Source organism: Camelus bactrianus, chromosome 2, assembly GCF_048773025.1.
Source record: "Camelus bactrianus isolate YW-2024 breed Bactrian camel chromosome 2, ASM4877302v1, whole genome shotgun sequence".
In the NCBI taxonomy this organism is placed as follows: Eukaryota; Metazoa; Chordata; class Mammalia; order Artiodactyla; family Camelidae; genus Camelus; species Camelus bactrianus.
The window spans coordinates 85,823,890-85,830,481 of record NC_133540.1 but is presented as its reverse complement, the minus strand read 5'-3'; positions in this window follow the sequence as shown (position 1 = coordinate 85,830,481).

Here is a 6,592-nt window from a genome sequence, read left to right as displayed (position 1 = left end):
AAGTTTGACAGCTACCTCTGTATATTATAGCTTCCTTACCTTATGGGTCAAACCTGTTATGACAAAAAACACTACTTCTGAATCACTATATAAAATAAAAGCTTTCTTATATGATGTTCTGTTTATTTCAAGCAATACTTTAGGCACAAAGTTGCAGTAAAATGAAAGTATTTGTCTGGGCCCTTAGATTTCCTTATAATGCAGTTTTTCTCACAGCTTTTAAATCTGGCATCAGAATTTTGGAATTAATATTATGGGCTTGTGTTAATTTGGTTAGATAATTTACATAGATTTTAACCCCTTTGCTTAGAATTCAATGCTAAGTTTTGAGGGATCACTGTTTTTGTTTCTGATAAGTAAAGACATTTTCTTCTTTAAGGGTCAAGATAGTTTAGTTATTGCTTTACTATTCATGCTTTTTTAGAAAAAGAACATTTCATTTCAGTCAAAAGGAAAATTAGAATTTTTTTTAGATTTTATCAGTCTGTCAGGAATGGGAACAGATCACTCTCATAGAGATACATGGTATTTCAAACACAAAGGTGACATCCCGTAGTTTTAAACTAATTAAAAAGGAATTAAAAATGGTTTTTACAACTTCCTAAAATTGTTACCCCCAAAAGGTAAAAATCCCCATTCTTGTCATACTCGAAAGACAAGTTTACTGTCGGGCGACGGTGCTTTGTGTAGCGAAAGATTTTAAAAGATTTATTTAAAAAAAGGAAAAGTATACCCCCAAAACAGGAGGTGGGCTGACCCAAGGGAGGAAAAAGCGGCGGTCTTTGTCTCCCCTTTCTTTTATACCCTCACTTAGAGGTGGTCTTTGGATCGATTGACAGCTCTTGTCCCTGGAATGCTTAGTCACGTTTGGCCCCTTTGCGCATGTCCTTACCCATGGCGTACACAGAAAAACCCATGGGGGTGGCTAAACTGCAATGTTAATTATAATACAATGAGCACTGGGCTGTGTTCAGTTAAGTCCTTTCTCCTACCATGCAGTTGTGGCTGTAGGGTTCTAACCGGTTTCTTGCTGGCACTTATTTAAAAGAAGTAATGTCCCTTTATGCTGGAGGCTGGCATAACACCATCTTCCAGACCATCCTCCCTCTCCTCCACCTGTCTGCCCAGTGCCCTCACGTATCTAACTACCTAACAAAATCACAAACACAAAACCAGTTTGTAAAAATAATTCAAGACTAGGATGTGGATGGGGGAGGGGGAAAGGAATAGGAAGCAAAAGAAGGGAGAGAACTTGTATTTATTGGATATTTGCTATGTGTGAAACATTAAGCTAAGTGTGTTATATATATTCCTCCTTTTAACCCACACAACGATCCATTGAGTAGATACAATAATCCCCAATTTCCTGGTGAGAACCTGAGTGGTAAATAATATTTCCAAGGTCGAGCAGTGATGGAGCTGGGGTTTGAAACTAGGTTTGTTAGATTTCAGATCCCTGGTCTTTCCTGGTGTTCCTCTGGATCCCGAGACCAGTCTGTTTTTGCATGGTTCCTGTAACCTGCCCTTCTCACTCCTTCTGCAGCGGTTCTCACTGATCTCGGTCTAAACCTCCAGTCACATTCCATCCTGCTCTCCATCTCTTCAGCCTTCTAATGCCAATCCCTTTGTGGCTCCTTCTCCCATTTGGGGGCCATCTCAATCTTCACACACAGAACTCTTTGCTCCATATGCTCCTTAGTTTCCACTTGACCCCAGATTAGCTTTAACTTTTGACTACGCAGCATCAGTCTACCTTAGGTTAATGAGCCTCTTGATTTAAAGAAATACCAGGGCCTCACTTTGCTAATCCTGCAAGGAAATCGCATCTCCTCGGCTTACTTTGGAGCCTTTAAATTGAGGATCCAGGTGTCTTTTTATATGGAAATTAGAGGAGCAGGAGAATGGAAAGAGCCAAAGGCGTAAACTTTTTTAAGTCGACAACCGACTCCCAGGTGAAGCCCTTGGAGGCATGGAGAGCCAAGAGTCAGCCCTTTCCCCGTCCCAAATAGATCATCAGATAGGGAGGAGGGTCACTCAGAGGGGAGGATGGTTGAATGGCGTTAGCTTGAAGTAGAAAAGGCATTGGTAGTTGCGGGTGAGAGGTGACTGGGTGCCTGGAGGCCAGAAAACTCAGATGTTTTCTAGCCAAAGGCTGAACAAAAAAGGCTGGAATGATGAATAAGTCAACCTGAGGCTGAGGCATCTGGTTTTGTAGAAAATAAATAGTATAGGGACATAGTTTTTCGGTGACCCAACAACAGTCTGTAATGCCATTGAGGAAAAAGGAATCGCTCCTTGATTTTGAGCCTAGGTAGAAGAAAACAATGAAAAGCTTTTTTTTTCAGGTGATTTGCAAGGAATAGAAGTTTCTTGTACCTGGGATCCTATTGACAATCGGGAGAACTCTGGTGTAGAATTTCACAAAAGACCCTCCTCTTTTGTAGGTCAGAGGTGGACAGGGAAGAAGGCTTGACTTTCCCCAGGCCACACTAGAAAGGCCTGAGAAACATTTTTTAAGTTTCTTTCCTTTTCTGGATGATAAACCAGGCCCGATGTCTTACACTTTTTGTTGTATCGTCCAGCATCCCGCTCCGCATCTAGAACACAAACAGTGCTCCATAAATGTTCTCTAGGTGGATGAATGGGTTGGGCCTTAAACAGGATGATGTATGTGAAGGTACTGAAGAGGGTGGAGGGTTAAAAGTGTAGGCTTGAGGGCAGATTGCCTGGCTTGAAATCGTTACAACCCAATTTACTAATTGTGTGACTTGGAGCATCATTTGACCTTTCTGTGCCTCAGTTTTTCCTCCTTTATAAAGCAGAAATAATAGTATCACTATCTCTGAAGGATGTTGTGGGTGTTAAATAAGCACAAAGCATTTAGAACCGTGCCTGGCCCATAGTAAGAGTTCAGTAAAATTTAGCCACTTGGGACTCAGCAACTTGGAAATTATAAACCAAAAAGGGTTTTTATTGTTTTAAAAATAACCAAAATTGGATAAAAGGCTAATGCAATTCAGTAAAAACCATGGCGTTGAAGTGTATAATATTTTAAGTTTGTTTATTATCAGTCATAAAGGTTGTAACTTGGAGTAATTTGTCATTTTACTTATGCATGAATTTACGTTGCCAGTACTGTTAGACTGGTATGCAAGATGAATCTGTTCTCTGCAGACTGTGCCCCCCTAATACCTTGCCTGACATTTCTTGTAGCTACATATTCATTATCTATTTTCTTAATAAGCACTGTGAACACAAGCACTATACCTGTCTTATTTTTAGAGCCTGACACCATAATAAATACAGCTAAAAATGTGGTTCATTTACTATGTGCTAGCTACTATGCTGAAAGCTAACATAATTGACATCAATTAATACCTCATTCAGTACTCACAACAACACTTTGAAATTGGCACAATCATTGTATTAGATCATTGTTCAAAAATATTCATTCTCCTGCTGCCACTTCCCTACTCTTAATTCTGCTTTCAGACACGTGACTTACTTGGACCAATGGGATGCAAGCAGATATGGTGCTAGCTAAGGCTTAAGAAGTATATGCATGGGTGGGCTTGCTATTTTGCACCTCGCCATCATCATGAAAAACAATGCCCGGGCTAGCCACTGGTTCCAGGAATAGGATGAGAGACCCCTGGAGCAGCGCTAAGCCCTTAGCTCAAACCAGTCAAGATCAGCCCACCACCAGTCAAATTCCAGACTCATGAGGAAGCCCATCCAAAATCAGTAGAGCTTTCCAGGTTTCTCTAGGCACTTGAAATTTTAATGTTATATTTTTATTTTCACTTAATTCAAGGTATTCTTTTATTTCATTTGAAACTTCTTTGACTCAAATGTTGTTTCATTACAAAATCTTTGGGGACTTTCCAGCTATATTTTTCTGTTGTTGATTTCAAGTTTCATTCCACTGTGCTCTGAAATCATACCTTGTATGATTTCTATTCTTTTAAATGTGTTGAGGTATGTTACACGGCTTAGAATGTGGTCTATCCCGGTGAATGTTCCATGGACACTTCAGAATAATGCGTTTTTCTGCTGTTGTTGGATGGAGTATTCTATAAATGTCGATTAGGTCATGTTGATTGACAGTGCCCTTCACATCAACTATATCTTTACTGTTCTTTATCCTGCTTGATATTCTCTGGGCTTCCAGGATCTGTGCTTTGGTGTCTGTCATTAATTTCTGAAAATTCTCAGCCACTGTTACTTCTGTCGACTGAAATAAACGCACAGCCTAAAAGTTGAGAGTTATGTTTTAACTGGCAGACATTTCTGAGGAGTCGAACCCCTTCAATCCTGGGATGACAGCCTCTCAGATCGCTCAGAGGGACAGCTCTGAAGAGGCAGGGGAGGAGCTGGGATATATAGGAGTCTAACAACAAAGATCAGGTAGTTGGAACATTTAAAGATTACTCATTAACTAAAGAAAACCAGGCATCTCAAGTTAACTTAGTGCTTTTCTATGGGAGGCAGCAAACATTTGGGCTCACTGAATTCATTCCTTTGACAAGCACCTAGTTATCTAGGGCCAGTATCCTGTCCTTTCTTATTCTGAGTCCCCTCAGGGTGCACCATTGTGAGTGGCTGCAGAGGCTGGGCTGCAGCCTTGTCTTCACTGGGAGTGGTGGCTGCAGCAGCTGATGGTTTCAGTATTCTTTGTTTACTGATATGGTTTGCAGTATTTTTCGTTCACACTTCGAATATTTTTTTCGTTCTTACTCTCTTTCTTTTCCCTCTGGTATCCTAACTATGGGTGTGTGTTACACATTTTGAAAATTTTCCACATTCTGGGGTGTTCTGTTCTATTTTTTAATTACTTTTTCTCATTACATTTCAGTTTTGAAAATTTTTGATTGATTTATCTTCATTGTTGATTCATTCTTTAGCTGTGTCCCTTCTACTCTTGAGCCTGTCAAAAGCATTATTTACTCCTGTTAATAGTATTACAATCTCTGGTATTTCCTTTTGCTTCTTTCTTAGAATTTCCATCTCTATGTTTATATCACCCATCTGTTAAAAAACAAAATTCAACCAAGTAAATTTGAAGATCTAATTGACTTTATCCAATGATTCATGAACCAGGCAACATCCCATTTAATAAATTAGAAAGACACTCCAAGGAGTTGTACAAAAGAAAGGCCTTCAGAGACAGAAGGAAGGTGGGGCAAGGAAGCTATTAGTAAAAGAAAAGGAAGGATTATTTCAGGCCAGGTTATTTTCTTTTGGGGGAAGGATGAGGGTCAATCATGCAGATTACCTCTTCTTCCTTTGGGGGATGAAGAGGGCTCACATGACACATTACCTCATTGGTGCTGATCAGAGAATTCTAGACAGGCCAATTAAGATTACATTCCTGGGAAAAGTCAAAACTGCAATTAAGTCAAGTATTAAATCTTGATTTGGTATTGAGACAGGAAGGGGGCAGGACACAGCCATTCAAGGAATGCTACAGCAATCAACATCAAAATGGTGAAAGATTCAACCCCCAGTAAGCTTAAGGCTCAAGATGATGAGAGGTTTAACTTATAGCAGATCTTGAACTTCATTATACGCTCACTGTAATATATTAACATGTTGAATAACACGCCCACAGGCACCATGGCAGCCCCAAGGCTAGCCACAAAAGGTCAAAGAGTGGGAAATGGCCTACTTCCTGGGAATCCCTGCCCCTTCCCCAGGCTACTTAGACTAGTCCTTCCACTTATTAGCATATGAAGCCACCAAGCCCATAAAAACCAGCAACATGGGCGCCTCACGGCCGCTCCTCTCTCCCTCTTTGGAAACGGCCCACATTCCGTCTATGGAGTGTGTACCTACTTTTAATCTGAGCGTCCAACCGCCACTCCTCATGGCCTTTCTCTTGCCTTTCAATGTATCTCTCTGAATAAATCTACCTTTACTCAACTGTGGCTCGCTCTTGAATTCTTTCCTGCGCGAAGCCTAGGACCCACACTTGGCGGGGCACGTCCCAGGGGCTCAACCAAGATTTGGAATACGGCCCTCCTCACTCCCCACATCCGTTTTCCTGCATCAGTATCATGGGCTTTAGCATAAGTGACATTATTTTGCACCTGTGGTTTTCTTTTTACCACATCTGTTTTTGTGTGTTGTCTAATTTTTCTATTAGTGTCCTAAATATGTAATCATAGTCATTTTTAATTTCTTATCTGACATCTGCGTCCTATCTTGAGTTCTGTCACTTGCTTTGTCTGTGTATTTTCTTGCCTTTTAGCATGTCTTGTAATTTTTGGTTGAAAGTTGGACATGATATGTCAGGTGTCAGAAACTGAGGTAAATAGGCTTTTAGTGTGAGCTTTTCTGTTAATCTCGCTATGAGTTGGGCTGTATTCAATGTTTGTTGCAGTGGTAGTTGTGAGAGGATTAAACTTCCTCTAGAGCCCTTTTTCTTTCAATCTTTCCTCGTTACTTCGGGCTTCTCTAAGGACTTCCCTTCAAAGAGCCAGTAAACCTTACAGCTCCTTCAGCTATAATCCACTCTTATATCCTGGTCATGGTGGATAGGTGTGGGAAGGGAAGTGGTCTATAATCTTATGATTAACTCTGCCTTTTAATC